Genomic DNA, 21,878 nt, shown 5'->3' with positions numbered 1-21,878 from the left:
GATTTCTAAAAAAGAATTTTTTTGCTAATGTAGAGATACCCCAATTCATTTCTTCCTTTTTTTTCTTCCTCCTAGAATACTAACATGAAGATGGAGATGGAACCTCATGACAAAAATGAAGGTGAACATGATGTGGAAAATATGAAGATGGAGTCTATAAGCTAAGGATCCTGGAGCAGAATGATAGGAGGAGACTGGGTCATTCAGGACATCTTAAAGCTGCTGCAGCAATCCTAGAGTGGCTACCCCTGGACTTAGTAAGTCTGAAAAATAAACCCCAATTTGGTTAAACTGTTTTCTGTTATGTGTAGCTAAACATATTCTTGGCTAATACATAAACTGTCATAAGTTATCTTCTAACTAGTCTTCCTGCTTGCAGGCTCTACCAATTAGACAGCAGCAGCATGACCTAGTATGTCAGAGATATAAGAGCTACCACAAAGCAATACATCAACTCCTATAGGATTTGGTGCCAATTCCAGATATGCCAAATTATATGATTAAGAAATACATGTTTATTAAAGAAAAAATAGAAAGTAGAGAGGAGACATAAGACTACCCATAGTTGAAACTTCTCAAGTCCCATTTTAACATCTTCCTATAGTTATGCTCTGTCTTATTTTATTCACAGGTTTTTCACAATAACATTACAGTGTATTCCTATTTTACCTAACACTATATTATAAGCAGTTTTCCATGTTAACACATGGAAACAAATAGCTTTTAAACAAATAGCTGTTTAACATTCCAAGTAACTATAATAAGTTTTACCTAACTGGTTTCTTGTCACTGAACTTAATTCACTTTTTAAAAAAATCATTTATTCACTGAGTATCTACTACATTCGAGTCACTGGATTAAATATTATACAGAGTGGCGCAGCGGAAGCGTGCTGGGCCCATAAATATTATAACTACATGTACATGAAGAAGTGGCTCCTATTTGAATGCTCTTCAGAACTACAAAAGACAAAACATAACATTCGACATATATAGCATATGCATGTGCACACTTTCTGTATGTGGCCCTAAGCCATTTAATTGCTTTTAAATATGCTTATAGGATTGAAATATTCTAATTACCTTTCCATGTACTTCTTTTATTGATAATTTCTGTTATCCTTGTCTGCTGGATTTGCTTTAGCGTGACTGATCAGTTCAGTATAGCACTTCCAATGAACAACTTACTCACGTAAAAGCTGAGACCACTTGAAATTTCAAGTGACCAAAGACCTCCTGTTTTCATTTTTATTAACAGAATACATGCTACAAAGTATTAATATCTCTTTCTTGCTTTCTGTTTTCACAATTATCAGTAATACTTAATTCCCCAACAACCTTCTGGTGGAAAGATAATCATTTCTGGTTACCACAGCAAGAAGGAAACTGACTAGCATGACTCAGAGAGCACAATGAAAGACCTGAGATTTGAAAGCAGAGGCCTTGGCTCTTAGCAATGCTGTTCTGAGAACACAGCCAATTTGCATAAATGGCAGATTGACAATTCCTTATCTGTGAGTGCTAAGTCCAAGCTATAATTTTTTCTATGTACATAAGGACAACTTATTTCCTAACTCAAAGTGCATGTATGTACTATATTCAAAGTGAAAGAAAAGCCAAATTGTTATTATGCAACTGAATTACTGATGTTTTAAAACATAAAACCTATTATTGAAAATTCTGTCTTGATGTTGTTACTAATGGGCCAACTCCTGGAATGTATCTGAAGGAAGATTTCCTAGTTTCCTGAGAGGCACTTCTGCACCCTTGGATCCTAGAGTAAGAAAAGATTTTGGCTGAAATGTATTTACCTCAAGTGGGTCTTAAATATGGTGTTGGTGGGAGAAGATTGGAAAAAGCTACTAGAGAATATGTCACAGCAACTAAAAGTAGAGAATTTCGTCAGCATGAATGAAGGGTGAATTAATTCAAAGCTCAGAGGTAGGTTGGTTTAGAGCTTGACATGAACATGCCTTGATAAATGTAAACTTAAGATTCATATTTTCATAAAGTGATAGAATATTCGCTTTGCAGACCATTTCCAAGTTTTAAAAATATTTCTCATTTATAATCTTTTTCTTGAAACTCACTTCTTTTCTCCACCTCTGATGAGGCAACAAGGTACCTGTGTCTAGGAAAAGTGAAGGCTTACTGGAAAATGATACAGATAAAATATGAATAGGATGAATTCTAAAATGCTTATGCCAGATCACCAGCTATTCTGTTTAGCCAAGGTTTGTATTTGTAAACTGCCTCATCATCTGCTGGACTGTTCTTATCTTCACAGGATCCATGACAGCCAAGTGTGCTCTTTAATCCCCTTCATTTTGGACCTGTTGAGTAATTCACACAGCACATAATCAAAGTGCTTTCTGATGTAACTGGTTTTGGTCTATATGAAATGATTCCTTCAGAGAAGTCCCACATTTTTTCCAGGCCATTCATTCAGTTTATTCATTTATTGGGTGTGTATGTACCAGGTACTAGTTATGCAATGATGACTAAGATAATTCCCACTTTCTGTCAGTTGTCTGTGAACTGACCACCCAGATCACCTGGGAAAGTCGGCTGCAGATTCCCCAGCCCCACCCTAGACCTCCTGAATCAAAATCTCAGAGGGCAGAGGATTCTGCACTTTGAAGATGTTCTAGGCACTGCTGCTTTAAGAGTTCAGAGTCGAAAACACTCTGGGGTTGGGGAGGTAGACTTGGAGCAGGGGTAGTAGTGCTGGGAGGGAAAGGAGACGTGGAGGGTATGGCCAAAGAGGAAAACAAATAAATACACTATAGTGTGGTAAGTGCTATAATAGAGTCATACCTGCAAAGTGCTAAGAATATATAGTGAGGGAGAATTAAGCCTAACTATAAATTGTCAGAGGAGAGAATTACCAAGATTTCTTGAAGTATCTAGGATTATTATTCCTTAGAATGTTAAGCAACTCAATTGTTTCTACTTGAAGTACTCCTAAATTTAATAAGAAAAAAGTTTACTTTTTAAAAAAGTGAATTCCCAAGTAATTAAAGATGATCTTGAAAATTGTATGCAGAGATCATCTGAGTTAACAGCATTTCTACTGTGTAAATTTATCCTAAGGATATAATTAGGGTTATGCACAGGTTTGATTACAAAGCTATTCCCTGCAGCAAATAAATTGTGTCCAAGTGCTCATTTTCATCAAGTCCCAGAATCTGTTCTCCATGGACAACTTCCCTGTCCCTACTTTTTATACTGTCTTAAGACATTCTGGACCATAAATAGTTCCCAGTCTTGCTGTTCAGGCTCTGTAAAACCAGTACTCTATCTCTATAGTAAACACTTTTTCCAGTGACAAAAACAGAATTTAGGAATTTAATTCATCAGTAGCCCTGGCCAGCCACACTGGGCAAGATCATGTACAGACCATAAATTTTAATGCTAATGTCCAAACTCAATATGGTGATTTTGGCAGATTGGACATCCTAGCCATTCACTGAAAAGAGATGGCTCTGAAGCGCACCTGCCTTTCACCTCTGACTCCTCTACAGGCATATAGCTCCTAGACCATAGGTTTGCAACTTGGCCTGTCTATGAGAATCACTTGAGCCACTGACTATATACATGTGTACACACACACCCCCCGTATGTATATATCTGTTTCCAGTCTCTACACAAGACCAGTCAAACCAGAATCTCTCAGGTGGGGCTGGTGCATTGAATATAGACTGTCTTATTTAACTTTTCCTCTCTGGTTCCCAGAAGAGCACTTGACATTATCAGGTACTTAATGTCCTATTCACTCATTCATTCATTCAACACATTTACTGAGTATTTATGTTCTAGACATTTCTAAGTGCTAGGGATACTAGAGAATAGAACAAATGGTCAACTCTTATCAAATATTCTAATGGGAGGAGACAGACATGTGATATCAGGTAGTGATGAAAGCTATAAAAAGACATGGTAAGGATGGACAACCACATAATATATCACACAAGGACACATTGAGAGTAATTATTCACAATTATGTTAAGACGATGCAAATAAAACCAGGACTGTCCTGGATAAATCGAGATGTGTAGTCACTCTGGGTAAGATGGTGCTTTTTAAAAATGACGTGCTGAAAAAAAATAATAATAAATAAATAAATAAATAAAAATGACGTGCTGTTCAGGAAAGGCATTTCCTAAAGGGAAACATTTAAGCGGAAGTCTGAGGAAGGTAAAGGAGCTAGCCATGAGGATATTAGGGGAAGAGCATTCCGGGTAGATGGAATAGCATCTGAGGTAGAGGCAAGCTTGGCATATTAGAAAAAAAATCAGAGAGGCCAGTTTGATTGGAGTGGAATGAATGAAAGGAAGTTCTGCTGAAGAGGTCAAAGGGGTGGCCAGAGACCAGATCTCATATCTTTTAGGCCCATGGTAAGGACTTTGGACTCCACCTTGAGACAGAAATCTATATAATTTACATTTTAAAAGGATTACTCTGGCTACTTGGTGTAGAAGAGCCTTGTAGGATGGCAGTAGTAAAAGCAGGAAGATCATTTATTGGTGTAGGCAAGAGATTATGGCAGCTGGGACCAGTGTACTAACCGTGGCAGTGGCGAGATGTGATTAGATTCTGGAAGCATGATGAGGGTAGAACTGAGAGTATTTGCTGTTGAATTGGACATAGTTTATGAGGGAAACTGAAGAACCAGGGATGATCCCTCAGTTTTCAGCCTAGCAATTAGGAGAATGGAATTGTCATTTATTGAGATGGTGAAGATTGCGGAAGGCAGGCTTTTGGGAGCAAAGGGAAGCAAGAGTGTAGTTTTGGACACATTAAGAGGAGATGGTTAGGGGCTTCCCCAATGGTCCAGTGGTAAAGAATCCACCTTCCAAGGCAGGGGACACGGGTTCGATCCCTGGTCGGGGAACTAAGATCCCACATGCCACGGGGCAACTAAGCCCATGCGCCACAACTACTCAGCTCACATGCCTCAACGAGAGAGCCCGTGCACCACAACTACAGAGCCCACACGCCCTGGAGCCTGTGCGCCACAACTAGAAAGAGAAAACCCGCACGCCACAACTAGAGAAGCCTGCGCGCCACAATGAAAGATCCGGTAGGCCTCAGCAAAGATCCCGTGTGCCGCAACTAAGACCCAACGCAGCAAAAAAAAAGAGGAGATGGTTAGTAGACAGATAAGAAGACTAGAGTTTAGGAGAAAAGTTGGGACTGTTTGCTATCATATCTAAGAATTTCCCCATTTCTAAACCTACATGGTGAACACATTTGTTCCTCCATTTGACATAAAGGTTAATTAGGAGGGCCTAAATATGTGTCTTTTATTTTATTTTATTTTTTTTAAACTTAGGGACCCTGGTGGGACTAGGGCTAGCTTTTATTTTATTTTTTAAAATATTTACTTATTTATTTGGCTGCGCTGGGTCTTAGTTGCAGCACACGGGATCTTCATTGTGGCATGGGGGATCTAGTTCCCTGACCAGGGATCGAACCTGGGCCCCCTGCATTGGGAGCACAGAGTCTTAACCACTGGACCACCAGGGAAGTCCCTAAATGTGTGTCTTTTAAAAAGAGTACTGGGCTGCATTCTTCATTTGTAGATGAGGGAGATTTATTTTCACAAAGCCTGAAAGTGAGGTGTTGCCCAGTGGTGTCCACTCATTTCATATTTCTCCAGCTGAGGCAAACTGTAATCCCTATAAATCTAAGCTAATTTACAGTTCCTGTCACCTAACTTTGTCAATGAAGACCCCATTCGGGGAAGCTGAGTAAGAAATTAGAGTCTAAAGAAACAGTTGACATTTGTGTGTTCTATGAGTTTAGAGAAAGAAAAATATCCAAGTCCAAGTCAAGCATATTACAATATGAAAATTAACAATTGGTACAGGTGCATACAAGTTTCTAGCAATGTAAGCCTAAGGTCTGGTTTAAAACAGAAACCTGTAGTATCAATTAGAGTTCCCATTATTTATTGACTTCTTGCCTACAAACTTTAAAAAACAGCTGTCTTTTATTTTCAAATGCAAAACAGATGGAAATTTACTCTATCAGGGAAATCTATATTAAACAAAAGAAAATATTTGCAACATTATTTGCTGTATTATTTCGACTTCATCACCTGCCTGAGACTCTGACTTTTATTTTTCACTTTCTGAAGACTCAACTAAATTGGAAATCAAGGATCTGAACTGGCTTTTTCTCGATGATTATTGAAACCTAGGAAAACTCTCGGTTTCAAAGTTTTGTAAAGTCGTCAAAAAAACAATGTGTCTTTGGTTAAAAATAATGTTCTATAGACATGAAATCAATGTGACCGTAAGAGAAATGGAAACCGAAACTGTTTTTTTTATCAGACTTCAAAGTTAAAAGCCAGGAAATTTTAGCTGCATCAACGAAACCCTACATGAGGACCTGTTGGTAAAAATAAGCGGGCTAATTGCATAGATAAGTGACCCAGAAAAGGACTTGCTGATTGACAATTATTTTTATTCATTCTTCTATCTTATTGAATGGCTGCCACAAACAGTCGCTGAGTGTGCAATGGTGAGCAGAACAGACATGATCCCTGCCTTCATATAGGATATGGAAGATGACAGGTAGTAGTTGAATAATCACTCAGAACAACCTAAAATTACAAACTTCACTAAGTCCTTTGCAGAAGAGCGTGGTGCCATCCTTGAGACCCGCCTAGGCCGGGAGAGCCAGGGCAGGCTTCCTCGGTGAGGAGACATTTGACTGAGCTCTGATGATTACGTAAGCAGTACCTAGCTCAGAGGGAGATGGGTGGGAGAGATGAACAGTGGTCGGGAGATGGGAACGGCAAGTGCAAAGCCAGAACTGTGAAGGTGTGGCATGCAAAAAAGAGCGAGTGGGTTTGGAAAGTAGAAAGTGAGAGGGAGAGTGGCTGGAGATGATTTGGGGATGTAGACTTTCAGGCCTAATTAAGAATTCTGCAGAAAAATAGGCAGTCACTGAAGTGTTTAAATTAGAAAGATGATGTGACCATACTGTATTTTTAAAAGTCAACTCTGGGGTCAGGAGAACTTCTACTTCTAGTAATGGATTAGGTAATTCAGGCTAGCACCTTACCCAGAAAACCCACAAAAGCTGTAAAAAAAATATTTTAAAAATTACTCCGGGGCTTCCCTGGTGGTGCAGTGGTTGAGAGTCTGCCTGATAATGCAGGGGACACGGGTTCGAGCCCCGGTCTGGGAAGATCCCACATGCCGCGGAGCAACTAGGCCCGTGAGCCACAATTACTGAGCCTGCGCGTCTGGAGCCTGTGCTCCGCAACAAGAGAGGCCACGATAGTGAGAGGCCCGCGCACCGCAATGAAGAGTGGCCCCCGCTTGCCGCAACTAGAGGAAGCCCTCGCACAGAAACGAAGACCCAACACAGCCAAAAATAAAAAATATAAAATAAATAATAATTAAAAGGTGCTAATAATTAAAAAAAAAAAAATTACTCCAAGAGCTAACATAAAGATTTAAGGTAATAAGACCTGAGAGAAGAAAACTCAGAGGTGAGCAGAACATTTCAAGCCACTTTTTCCAAAAAGGTGGCTAAGAAGCTGAACAGAACTTTTGACAGACTAGCAGGGATAGGGGTATAAAAACTGAAGTTCAGGGAAGGTCAAAGGGAGTGACGCCAGGTTTTGGGTTGGGACCCAAAGGACTACATTGGGAGTGAGGGTAAACCAGAAATAGACCAGCCCTCCCAGCTTCAAATCCTCTCAGGTTCTCCAATTGGATTAAAATGATCTAGGATTGCTAGTGGCCTTAACCTCTTGCCAGAAGCAAACATAAATCCTCCTTGGAGAAAGATAATATCATTGTAGGCCTCCAACTATTTGTACAATTATCCAAATGCAATTATCTGGCACTCAATTAAAAGCAACCAGATAAGCATTCCAAACTAATGGGATATGTCAAAAGACACAGAAGCCAGGTTAAAGGTCCTCCTACTAGCCAAAACAGGGCAATCTGAAAGATAAAAATAATGATGGCAATTCATTATAACATATTGAATGAAAAAGGATCCATGAGTCAATTAAAATACTCAAAAAAAAGGCAAGGGGTGGGGGTGGGTGCAAGAGAGGAAGGAAAGCTCTTCTTTACAGAAAAATGCCAGGTAATAAATGTAGATGGATTGATGGGATTAGAAAATCTTCATTTTGTAACCACCAAAATAATAACTGAGAAGGGAAGGATTATCAATGGATGTTAACACTGCTGGGTGAAAGGTTGGAAAATAAAATATTCACATAGTCTCTAAGTATCTCCTTATACAGTACTCATTAATAATTAAAAGAAAGAGGTAATCTGACAATTAAAGAAATCTCACACACCATCTTAACCCAATGATAAAACTTACATGACTACGAACAGACATTATATACCTTGTGATAATGATGAACAAAAGAAGACAAACCATCCTCTATGTAGTATTCTTGTCAAATGTATACATCTGTTGAACTTTGATTACAGGTAAGGCATGTGTTAGGAGTCATGGGAGAATGAGCCCTTAAGATATCATCACTTTGTTTTCTCTGAATTCAAGTTTATAAACTAGTTCATGAGACAAGCCATCCATGAAAATTATATTACGAGAATTACTTTGTTTGCCAAGAGTAAAACAACAATATTACAAAGATTCTCTTCAAATGCCCACCTGGTCATCCAAGACTCTAGCCCTCCTATACGAACTTATCAGTAGAAAGAGTTACCACTGAAAGCAGTGCTTTAATGAAGACAGAGTTTGATATGGAAATCTCTAATTTGCCTGCTGAGCTATACGGCAATTTAATTCAACAAAAAATTAGAGACTCTGTTATGCCCTGGCAACTGGCCGAGCACTGGGCATATATCTGCACAGAACTTTGCCAAAAGGCACTTCTTCCCCTGGGAGATGTGCCTTTTTAAACTGCTGGTAGTCATTTCACTTTGAATGTAAGGGTTTTCAGTCCTTTCCTGAGAGTAGATTTTGATTGGGATAGAGAATGTGCAGGCATTTGAGCACCCAAGGCGTGAAAAGAGACTCTGCTAGAAACAACAGAATGAAGGGAATGGATGATGGAATTTCAGTCATTCTTAAGAATGTGTGGGAGGGTTGAGGGAGTTACAGAGTAGTTTGGTTTTGTTTTTTTGTTTTTTTTTTTTTTTGAGAGAAGAGGATTGGTTGGTTACTTGGTTAAGGAGAGAGAAAGGAATAAAAAGGAGGGAAGGACATTACAGAAATTTCACCATACCTTACCATAGCTACCTGGGCACTGGTTGGGAAATGGGAGGAGGGCAGGTGAAGGAAACAAGTTCTAGAACATAAATATCTAGATCTAAGCATGAGAGAACAATCACACAAATCCAAATAGTGGGACACTCTACAGAACTCATTAAAGAATATCAATGTCAGGAGGAGAAAAGAAAAAAAAAGCAGCAGAACTATTCTAGGTTAAAGGCAACTAAAGGCTATGTTTGGCCTTTATGTAGCCATTGGATTTTAAAAAATGCTACAAAGGATATTATTCAGACAGTTGGGAAAATTTGAATACATAATGAATATTAGATATGGTATCAATGGTAAAGTTCTTGAGAGTGGTAAGAGAGGTATTGTGATTACCTAGAAGAATGCCCCTGTTCTTAAGAGATAGACATACATGTTGAAATATTTAGGGGATGAAGCATCATGATATCTGCAGAGTACTTTCAAATGGCTCAGGCAAAAAAAAAAAAAATATGTATACATATATGCAGTCCTCACTTTGCATGGTAGTACAGGACTCAAAAATGACTGTGTAAAGTGAAACTGTGCAAATTTATTTTTAATAATGGGGAAAATTACCACTGTTGCATGACCTTTAAACAGTTTTGTCAAAACACTATGAACTCTTATGGTCAGTTATAAATGAAGGAAAATGAAATACTAGTAAAACTAATTTTTATTTAGTATACTGTAATTTAAACCATTAGAAACATTGAGGATTAAAATATTTTATTTCTTTGTAAAACACTTAGAGTAGTTTGAACAGTTCTTCTGATCATATAACTAACTATATAGAATCTTCTCTATGCCTTTGCAAATTGTCATACTCCTTTCTAAGTTTGGATCAGCTTGTATCCTTTTATCATTTGCACTTACAATGTTGTAAAATATCTCCAAAAGCCCCTTTAATGTGAAGTTTTTGCTAATGTCACTTCCCCCGGGACATCTTCATCCTTTTCATCACAACCACTTTCCTCATTAATCTTTATAGATTTGCCTTCACTAAGTTCCTCTGGTTGCATATCTAGAGTGTTTCTAATGGTGGCAGTGTCAATATTCCCAGTTCTGTCTTCTACAACTCCATTTATGTTTGATTGGAATTTCACTTTTAGCATTATCACTTTTAATTTCTTTCCTGCACTTTCATCTTTTTTGACCAATATCCATTTTTATAAAATGTCATGTGAGTTTATCACTGAGAGACAAGGAGGCAACACAATTGCATGCTTTGCTGTCTGTGCATGAACTGAGTAACAGATGTGCAGTGACCAATCTGATGGATTTTTGAAAGAAGTGTCATGATTGGTCACTGTCACCGATCATCATGGGCATCTGTTCATTATGTAGCTATTTGAAGCTCTGTTAGGGAAGTCTTTATGCAATTACAGTTAGTATACCATGGTAACTGAAATTTGAATCATGTCATTGTGTAACTGCCTCTGTGTGTGTGTGTGTGTGTGTGTGTATACACCTATTTATGTGTGTGAATCTCAATAAAGTGTATATAGGGGCCCACTGCACTATTCTTGCAGCTTTTCTGTAAATTTTGAATTTATCATAATAAAAGTTAGAGCGGGATGGGGGGAATAAGCAGGTCATGGAGGAGACAAGACAATGAAATAGAAAATCTGGAGAAACAATAGACAACAAAAACAGACCAACAGGGAATCCAGAGAATAGAAAAGGATGTGGAACCAAACTCCTTGGGTTTGAATCCCAGTTTACTCATCAGCTGTGTGATCTTGGGCAAGTTATGTAATCTCTCTGAATCTGTTTCCTCTTTAAAAAATGGAGATAAAAATACTACCAACTTCACAGAGTAATATGATGATTAAATAATTTGCATATATGAAGTACTTAGCATAATAGTGATGCACAGTACTTTATAAGTGTAAGCTGTTACAGGTTTGTTAATCTAGGGGAGACTTTAGTATATTTAGACACCGATAGGAATCCAGATGGAAGAAGGGATAATTAATGGTGTATGGTTCCTAAGAAGGTGAGAGGGAATGAGATCCAAAGAAGAAACAGAGGCATTGGTCTTGGACCAAAGGGGGAATATCTCTATTTTAACAGGAGGGAAAGAGAATAGGATGGGTGCAGTTGAAGGTTGGGTGGCAAATTTGCTAGGGAGAAGGTGTTACAGTATAATGACTTCTATGTTCTCCAAGAAATATAACAGAATTGTTGGCAGTAAGGGCCTAGAGCTAGTGACCTTAAAATTATAATCATATCAACTTGCCCTTTTGTGTTTCTAAAGTGTGGTGCACAGCTTCCTGGGTGCAGGCATGGAGGCTGTAGGCTGTTGAGTTCATCCAGGATGGAGGTTTTTCCAGATTGATGTGAGGAAAAGATAAGGAGACAAGGAAATTTATGGCATTGGCAAGAGGATTACTGAGAGTAGGAACCATGAAATCTAACCTGTGATGCAGGGAGGCGGGAGAAGGCTAGTGGTGAAAGTAAATGGGACCATGAATTAGGGAAGGGTCCCCTTAAGGTCAAGGAATGGTCCTAGTGAAAATTGTTTAACAAACAAACTAGCCATTTCCTAAATTAGGGAGCAGTGTTCTATGTAAACAGGATGTTCAGTTGGGGCTCTTTCTATTTTAGTTTTGGCTGAAGCCCTAAAGACTGAGAAGAAAACAATAGGTGCTATAATGAGGGGCTATACCACCAATGAAGAACTTGTAAAGAGGGGTCAAACTGGTTTTGTGACCTTTAATCCACCCAACTGGAGTTTGTATAAGCACAAGAGTTGAAAAATTGAGAGAAGTTTTCTTTGGAGAATTGTTGGAATACCTTGGCTTTTTCTTCCTTCCCCCCACCCCCGACCCCCCCAGGTGAAGGGAATGGTTCTCCTCTCTTCTTAAACCAAGTGAGAGAGATACTTTAAGGAAGCAAACTGAAGAGCTTCAAATGTGCCTCCTTAAGTTTGAAAAGTGTAAGGACTGGTAACAGAAGTTCTGACCAAAGGGGAGAGGGGGGAGCGGTAAGGCTGCATTGGGAGCGCCCCTCCCAGCAGTGGGGTGGGGTGGGTATTTCTCCTAGACCACATGGGGGCCTGTGGGAAGAGGCAGTCTGGAGCTACCTCAGATTTCAAGACGGGCTGGAGGGAGCCGCCACCAGATGGCCAGGGGCTGAGGAAGGAATTGTAGGAAGCCGGTAGGAGGCAAGAGACATTGCTTCCTCACATTAGTGAGATAATGCCGACAAGGTCCAGGGTGTGGCTGTGGGACACGCTGGCTCTGAAGGAGTGAGTAGAAGGTCACTGAGGGTGAAGAGGTCAAGAAATGAAAGGTCTGGTGCTGGCAGAGTCATCTTTGTGGATGATGACGTACCCACGATATTGGCAAAGGTTGGGGTAAAGACTGCAAGCCATGTGTCCAAGGCCAGTGGTTCTCAAACTTGAGGGAGCCTTAGAAGAAGATACAGAGACAGGCTGGTTGAAGTAGGATAGGGCCTGGACTTCTGTGTATTTTTACCGAGTTCCCAGGTGATCTGGAATATCCAGAAGAGTTTGAGAACCACTGCCCAGTATTTAGTGCAAAGAACAGAAGACTGTTCAGTACATAACAATATCTAGAAAGAAGAAGAAAGGAAGAGAGGGTAGTTTAGCCAAATAGCAGGGGCCCCTGGAAGCAATTTTTTGTTAGAAGAGGGTAGGGAAGTAGTGGTCTGGAAATAGTAATGGGGACAACTAGCCTTCCAACTCATTATCCGTAACTATCACTTTTCTTTCCCCCTTTCCTCCTTCCCATCCCTTCCTTGATGTGAACATGAGTGTTATGGGCTGAATTGTGTCTCCTCAAAAAAAAAAAAAGATAGGTTGAAGTCCTTATCCCTTGTACTTTAGGCTGTGAACTTAATTGGAAATAGGGTCACAAAAATTTGGAAATAGACATAATTAGTTAAGATGAGGTCATACTGGAGTAGGGTGGGCCCTAATCCAACATAATTAGTGTTCTTGAGAGACGGCAGCCACATGCAGACACAGAATGCCACGTGATGATGAAGGCAGAGACTAATTATGCAACTGTAAACCAACAAACACCAAAGGTCGCTGGCCAACCACCAGAAGCTAGAAAGAAGCAAAGAAGACTTCTTCTGCAGGTTTCAGAAGAAGGCATGGCCCTGCCGTCACCTTGATTTGGGGCTCCCAGCCTTCAGAACTGGGAGACAATACATCTCTGTTGTTCTAAGCCACCCCTTTGTGGTACTTTGTTGCGGCCACCCTAGGACACTAATACAATAACGAATACAATGAGATGGTCCTTTTTTGATGTACCATACATCATCTCTATTACGTTCTACCCATGTTGTGTCCCTGTCCCCTTTGCATTGAATTTACAGTCTCTCTCAGGACACTGAGGACCCACATGTAAGTCAATGGATGTCCTATGAACAAGGAAAAGTTCACTGCTCGACGTGCTTAAGCTGAAATACAATACACTTTGTGCTCTTGATGGAGCAGTCAGCCTCCACACTGGCTTCTGCACTTGTTATTGACAAATGAGTCAGCTCATATAAGATGGGTGGCTTATTTGAGTAGGTGTATGTTAAAGTTATTTTGAAAAAAGGAAAAGGAGTCTGTAAAATACACCTGCATGCGACTCTCACAAGAAAGTGTTCCCATGAGGAATCTTAAAACAGTCTAAGCCAAAGTGCTGAGAAAAGTTCTCAGTAATCATATATAATGGGCTCCACTTCCAAAAGTCCTCCCACCTCCTCTGATTTTCACAGCTATTTTTTCCTTCCCAACACTGAAAGAAAGTCTTAGGCCATGGCATGGCTCAAGAGACCACACTAACTGACCCAAGAAAGATGAAGCTCTTGATTTATTTAGCAAAGGCTACAGAAACCAAGCAGAAGTAAGGTACCACTCAGAGCAGGAACAGAGAGAGACAGCATATCTCATTCAGCTTTCTCCAACCTGCCACGGTCATGCCTCTGACCTGTCAGATCAAGACATATCTTGTGGCCCAGAAATGCTACTTCTAGAAATTTCGCTTACAGAAAAAAACTGAAGGGCCACGGAAAGGGCTAAGGTGGCTTGTAGATTCTAGAGAGAGGATGGAGTCAGTGGCTACTAGCTGAGGTGAGTAGTTCAAGCCTCATGTCTGGAAAAGAGGTTAGATGCTAAATCTCTTTTACATCAGGACCTTGAGCAGGGACAGTACGAGGGGACCTGGTATGTTAAAAGGGCATCTGGGCCGGAGATGCCTGTCCCAGCTTTGGCTGCATATACATGGTTCCAAAGTTCTCAATTCATAATCCAGCCTCCTGTAAGATATTATCACTCAGATGTTCTATAGCAACCTGAAGCTCACCGTACCTAAAAACTTAGTTCATTTCAGCCCATCTCCCTTCCCCAGATCTGTCTCTTTTTTTTGAATTTCCTTTTTATATGCTATCCTGATCTCCCCAAAGACTTATCTGCTTGTACTGTCTCAAATTGCTCACCTCTGTCATGCTCTCCAAACTACCTGGTTAAGGCCTCCAGTGACCTTGGTGTTGTCCAATCTAATAGTCACTTTATATCCTCACGCTCACTTCTCAGTAGCCTTCAAGCCGCACACTTCTCAGTTGACCATTCTCTTCTCTTGACCTCTGGTACATTACACATCCCAGTTTCCTTTCTATTTCCTTTCCCCGTTCCTTCTCTATCTTCTTACACTATCATCTTCAATCTCTGAAATATGGAGTCCCACTAACATATCTTTAAATACTATTTTAATTAAATAAATATACATTGTATATAAATATTATATATGCTGATCAACCATATATCCAGTAGGCTCCAGATTGTAAATATAATTACTAACTTGCCACCTCTCTCTCAGTCTCTCTCAGGCATCTCAAACACAACATAGTGCCAGTCAAACTCTTGATTCTCTTTCAAAGTTTCCCAGCTCTACCTGTCCTCCCCCAGTCTTCCCAACTCAGGCAGTGGTATATTCAGTTTCATGCAACTGTGCAAGCCAGAAACCTCTGCCTTTCCCTCATCTCCTACATCTAACTCATCTGTAAGCCCTATGGTTCTACCTTCACAAAAAATCTTAAATGTATTTCCCTTTATTCCTCTTCTACCACTTTGGTCTAAGCCAACACCTGGCCTCTGTGCTGATTTCTCTGATACACCTCTTGTCACCCTCACCCCGACCCCAATCTCTTCACCCAAACAGTCAGAAAGTAAAATTTTAAGAACTTCATGCCATGGCCTACCAGGCCATGCATGATGTGGCTTTCGCTAGCCTCTTCAAGCTCATCTCATTCCTTCCCGACAGAGTTTAAACCTCTTGTCCTTTCAGTTCCTGGGACCAGCCCAGCTCTTTCCCCCCTCAGGGCTTTTGCATAAACTGTTCCCTTTTCCTTGAACACTTTCAGCCTACTCCTTTTATGTTTATTCCCTTTGCCTAATTACACTTGACATTAGGTACAGTAGTTGACACATAGTAGTCTTTGAATCAGTATTTGCCGAATGAGGGCAACAAGTGGATCTGACTAGAAAATTCTACCAACAATCCATTGGTCAATGAGTAGGACAAGGGGAAACCACTTACTCTATGCCAGAAAATGCCTGCTAGAAAAACAGGATGAAGTTCATAAGGGTATCTAAGACTGGTGCTTCTTTTCCTTAAGGATTCTATAATCTCATTGGACGCATAAGAAAGTAACCAAAATATTGAAAGAACAATATTTAGCTAGCATGAGACACTTTAAATTCTTTCAGAAAAATATAAGGTATAAATCACAAATTAATAATACTCACTAAAGCAGCAGCAGTATAGAAAGATGACTAATTGCCAAATGATTCGTATAGATTTATGGTTCCCAACGTTTTCATCACCACGTATTTGTTTCATTATGCTTTTCCCTCATTATTTTTTAAAAAAATAAGTCTAGTAAACAAACTATATTTATCATATGCAATAATATACTTTTCCATTTTTAATCATATGTAATGCCTTAGTTAGACATATATAACCCCTAATTAGAGCACTTAATCAGCATGCTATAAAAAAATGCAAGCCAAAAGTAGAGCCAGGTAGCTCTTATTATCGGCTGAATTTTCATTGGGCTTTTTGAAATATTTAAAATATCTTGCAAAACTCCCTTCAGGTATTCCATTCAAAGCTTTAGCCTATGTATTTTGTAAAGAAAATAATACACTTTATATCTAGCTTTTTTCTTCATAAAAGTTTCCCTGTGCTCTTTGCTGATTAGTAACTGTAAAGTGAATCAGATTCTTTGAGGGAGAGAAACTCATCATTGTGGTATTTTGATAATAAGTTATTCAAGGTTTAGATAGTCTACCAGCCCCCAAATACGTAGCAGACGGCAAAGCATTGCTCTACGTCATGGCAGATGCCACCACGGAATCTAACACGCCTCCTCTTTTCTTCAGTGTTTGCCATGAAGCAGTAGAGAGAGGAATGGAGAAGAAAGAAATGAATAAAACTTTCCTTTTTAATGGAACTATTGGGTATCTTTTAATTCTGTCTTTATGATAGGAGGTAACACTACATGCTAGTCAAACTGATTTGACCACTAAAACTGTTTTTCTTCTGTACTTGTTATGTAACTTTAATCATCTTAGACACCAGGACATGAATTCTTAAGTAATTTCCACCAAGCGGAGGAAGAACATGTAAGTATTTTATATCCATAAAATGAACACTTCTCCATGTGCTTTAGAAGTGTCTAAAATAAACCAATGATATTTTTCAAGTGGTCATTTTGATAACATTTCCTAAAAACTGACCACTTCAGCAAAATCAGTGTTTCTATAGAGGTGTTCAAGATATGCAAGCAAATCATATTACAAAATTTCTAAAGAAGAGGAATGTTAATCATAAAATTATCAAGGAACTTAACACCGGAACTCAAGATATTTCAATTCATAATTTTGCTAACAGGTGCTGATTCTTCTATATTTTTATAGCTTTTGTGTGGGAAGCAAGCTGTAGTTTAGTTGGTGGAAGTTTTATGTTACTAGACAAATGCTTGATAGATCAAGTTTTTTGGTTCTTAATGCACCCTATGATGATTCCAAATTTCCACTTTTTTCCTTCAAGATGATCACAAACATCCCCATCTTCAGACCTTAAAGGCCTTTACAAATGAACATTTTCCTCCACATTTTAACCACAGACAAAACACCTGTAGCTACTCTTCTGAGGTTATTTGTAGCCTCTTGAAAGCTGGAATCCAAAGCTGTAGGTTCTTTTTCATTAGATACTTAAAATTTTTTCTTTTATTGTGGTAATGTCCATAACATAAAGTATGCCATTTTAACCATATAGTTCAGTGGCATTAACTACATTGACAATGTTGTACAACCATCACCACTATCTATTTTCAAAACTTTTTCATTATTCTAAACAGAAACTCTGTATCACTAGGTATATTTTATGCAACATGTTGAATAAGTGCTTATTCATTAAATAAATAGTTCATCCACTAAAAAAATATTTATCAAGTTTATCATCAGGTTTATCATCCCATGCTTGATGCTGGAGATGAACAATGAACACGGATGAAGAACAAAAATGAACAATGGAGGGAGTGGCTCATTTTTGAATATTTGTGCCTTTCTGTGGATCGTCCTGTGACCAACGAAAATATCAGTAATAATATTTGCTGTCTGATCTAAGCGCTTTCTGTATGTTAATTCATTTAATCCCTACAACAATCCTATGAGGTAGATACTATTATTATCATCCTGATGCTACAGATAATGAAACAGAGGCAAAGGGTGGTTTAATAACTTGACCAAAGTTACATCACTCATAAGAGTTGGAGCTGGGTTTCCAACCCAGGCTGGTAGGTTTAGTGTGTGTGCCCTTGAAGCACTTCTGTAACTTTTTTAAAAAATAAGTTTTATTGGGGTATAATTTCCATAAAATAAAACACACCCAATTTAAGTTATGGTTTATTGAGTTTAAACAAGTGTATACAACCATACCACAACCACAGTCAAGAAACAGCACACTTTCATCACCCTAACTGTTCTGTTGTACCATTTTGCAGTCCATGCTTCCTAGACCCACAACCCTTAGTCTTAGGCAACCACTAGTGTGTTTTCTGTAACTAGATTAGATTTTTCCTTTCTAGAATTTCATATAAATAGAATCATACACTATGCACTATTTTATGTCTAGTTTCTTTTGCTCAGCATACCATTTGAGATCATTGATACCGTTGTGTGCACTAGTCGTTCCTTTTAATAGCTGAGTGATATTCCACTGTATGGATTTTCCATAATGTATTATTTCATCTGTTGATGGACATTTGATTTGCAGTTTGACTACTCTGAATAAATCTGCTGCAAATATTCATGTATAGATATATACCCATACATATTTTCCTTTGTCTTGGGTAAATACTTACGAATGGCATTGGTGGCTTGTATGGTAAATGTATGTTTAACTTTTTAAGAAACTGCCCAATTATTTTTCAAAGTCGTGGTAGCATTTTCTGTTTCCACCAGCAATGTATGACAGCTCTAGGTGCTCAATATCCTTGCCAACAGTTGGTATTTTTGGTCTTTTTAATTTTAGCCTTTCCAATGGATATGTTGTGGTGACTCATTGTGGTTTTACTTTGCACTTCCCTGAAGACTAATGATATGAAGCATCTTTTCATGTGTTTACTGGCCACTCATATACCTTCTTTTGTGAAGTTCAAATCATTTGCCCCTTGTTTTATTGGATTGTTTTATCTTCATACTACTGAGCTATAAAAGTACTTTGTATATTCTGGATTCTAGTCTTTCATCTAATGTGTATTTTGCAAATATTTTTTCCCGTCTGGGCTTGTCTGAATTTGTCTAAGAGCAGAGGTTTTGCATTTTGACAAAGTTCAACTTTTTTTTTTTTTAATTTGTCCCTATCCTTGTTTTAAGAAATCTTTGCCTATCCCAACTTCAGAAAGACTTTCTCCCTTGTCTTCTCATCCAGTCTTTTACAATTAAATATGGTGTTAGTTGCAGACTTTTGTAGATGTTTTAGCTCAGGTTTAGGAAGTTTCTTTCTACTCCTGATTTGCTGAGAGATTTTGTCATAAATGAAACATTTGTCAAATGATTTTTTGTATCTATCAAGATGATCATATTGTATTTTCCTTTATTTTGTTAATATGGTAAATAACATCAATCAATTTTTGAATTTCAAATCAATCTTATTTTCCTGAGATAAACCTCTCTGGATCGTGACAGAGTCTCCTTTTAACACTGCTGGATTCAATTTGCTAATATTTTGCTAAGGATCTTTACATATACATTCATGAGGGATACTGGTCAGTGATCTTCTTATAATGTTTTTTTTTTTTTTTTAATTTTTATTTATTTATTTATTTATTTATTTATGACTGCATTGGGTCTTCGTTTCTGTGCGAGGGCTTTCTCTAGTTGTGGCAAGCGGGGGCCACTCTTCATCACGGTGCACGGGCCTTTCACTGTCGTAGCCTCTCTTGTTGCGGGGCACAGGCTCCAGACGCGCAGGCTCAGTAATTGTGGCTCATGGGCCCAGCCGCTCCACGGCATGTGGGATCTTCCCAGACCAGGGCTCGAACCCATGTCCCCTGCACTGGCAGGCAGACTCTCAACCACTGCGCCACCAGGGAAGCCCCTTATAATGTTTTTAACAAGTTTTGATATCAGTAATCCTGGCTTCATAAAATGAGTTGGGAAATACGCCCCCCTCCTCTCTTTTGTGAGGAAGTTTATATAGAATTGATATTATTTTTCTTTAAATGTTTGGTGAAATTTACCAGTAAAGCTATTCACATCTAGAGTTAGGCCCAGATTAGGGCCTAACTTTAATATTTTAAACAGATATTAGGAATTCAATTTCTTTAATAGATATGAGGCTAAGCAGGTTTTCCATTTCTTCTCAAATCAATGTTGACTGAGTCTTTTAAGGAATTTGTTCATTTCATTTAAGTTGTCAAATTCATTGACAAAGGTGTTCATATTAATTTATTAAGCTTTTGATATTTATAGAATCTGTAACAATGTCCCCTCTTCGGTTTCTAATATTCTTCTTTCTTCTTGTCTGTTGATTTTATTAATCTTTTCAAAAAACTAGCTTTGGGTTTAACTGATTCTATTAATTTCTGCTCTTATCCTTATTATGTCTTTCCTTCTGCTTACTTTGGTTTAAATTCTCTTCTTTTTGTAGCTTCTTAAATTGAAAGTTTTGTTGATTTTGTACATTTCTACTTTTCTAATATAAGGCATTAAAGGTATAACTCTCCCCCTAAGCACTGCTTTTGCTGCATCTCACAAATTTTGATATGTTGTGCTTTCATTTTCATTCTATTCAAGATTTTTTCTAATTTCCTTGTGTTTCTTCTTTGATGCATAGGTTTAGACATGTGTAGTGTAATTTCCAAATATTTAGGGATTTTCCAGATATCTGTTACTGATTTCTAATTAATTTACCTTGTAGTCAGAGAATATCCTCTGAATGATTTGAATTGAGACTTGTTTAATGGCCTAGAATATGGTGGTGTATCTTGATGATTGTTTTGTGTGCACTTGAAAAGAATGTGTATTCTGCTACTGTTGGGTGGAATAGTCTATAAATGTCAATTAGGTCAAGTTGGTTGTTGTTCAAGTATTCTATGCCCTTAATTTTCTGTCTACTTATTCAATAGATTGTTGAGATAGTAGTATTGAAATCTCTGACCATAACTGTGGATTTGTCTATTTTGCCTTGCCATTCTGTTAATTTTCACTTCATGTATTTTGAAGCTTTGTTACTAGGTGTCATCAAGGACACTCCACTCTAGCTGGACTCAAATGTCTTCCAGGCCTATGTGAGCACTGGAATTGGTTTACAGCTCCCCAGTCATTATATGAGCTCTTACAATAAGCCAGATACTGTGTTCATCAATGAGCATAGGCTAGATTATGTTCTGATAACAGGCAACCTTCAAAGCTCAGTGGCTTATAACTTACAACAAAGCTTTCTTTCTTGCTCATGCTACATGTTCACTGCATGTTGGCTGCAACTATCTATTCTACATCTTCTTTGAGACTCAACGTGATGGAGCAGTTGCTCTCTAGAACATTGTTGGTTGTTTTGCAGAGGGAAAAGAGAACATGGCAAGCTCTTAAATCTTCTGCCTCAAAGTGTCATATGTCACCTCCATTCATATTTTATTGGCTAACTCAACCCTCATGGCCAAGGCTGATATCACTTGGATTGGGAAGTCTAATCCTCCCCCAGGAAGGAGCACCGAATGTTTGTGAACAATAAAATAGCCTACCATACTATGCTATGCATTCAAACACTTTCTCCTTTAATTTTCATAACAGCCTTCTAGAAATAGATACTATTATTGTCTCCATTTTACAGATGAGGAGACAGAGGCTCAGAGAGTAACCTGGCAAAAGTCAAACAAGAATCAAATGGCGGGGCCTGGACCCAGCTTGTTTGACCCCAATATAATAGTGCTATCCTGCCATAAGAGAAAAGGAGGGGAAGGAGTGGGGGAGCCTGGGAAGGAATGTAGCAGAGAGGCAATGAAGGGAGACACCAAACACAATTGCAAACAACTTCCTATGGAACTCCAATCCAGGGATCAGAAAGGGGTAAGGGGAAGGGAATGGGGAAGGCCAGAGACAGGAGA

The 21,878-nt window shown here is 38.7% G+C and overlaps 1 protein-coding gene and 1 non-coding gene across 2 annotated transcripts in view; both read right to left on the bottom strand.

Moving 5' to 3' along the window:
* TIPARP (TCDD inducible poly(ADP-ribose) polymerase) overlaps positions 1–21,878 on the bottom strand; it is a 116,673-nt gene that overhangs the window by 32,408 nt on the left and 62,387 nt on the right. The window lies entirely within an intron of this gene.
* Positions 5,456–5,528, bottom strand: TRNAG-CCC (transfer RNA glycine (anticodon CCC)). The gene has a single exon. It is a non-coding gene; the product is annotated as a tRNA-Gly (tRNA).

Source organism: Balaenoptera acutorostrata, chromosome 4 (genome assembly GCF_949987535.1).
Source record: "Balaenoptera acutorostrata chromosome 4, mBalAcu1.1, whole genome shotgun sequence".
Lineage (NCBI taxonomy): Eukaryota > Metazoa > Chordata > Mammalia > Artiodactyla > Balaenopteridae > Balaenoptera > Balaenoptera acutorostrata.
This window is presented reverse-complemented; position numbering and strand designations above follow the sequence as displayed.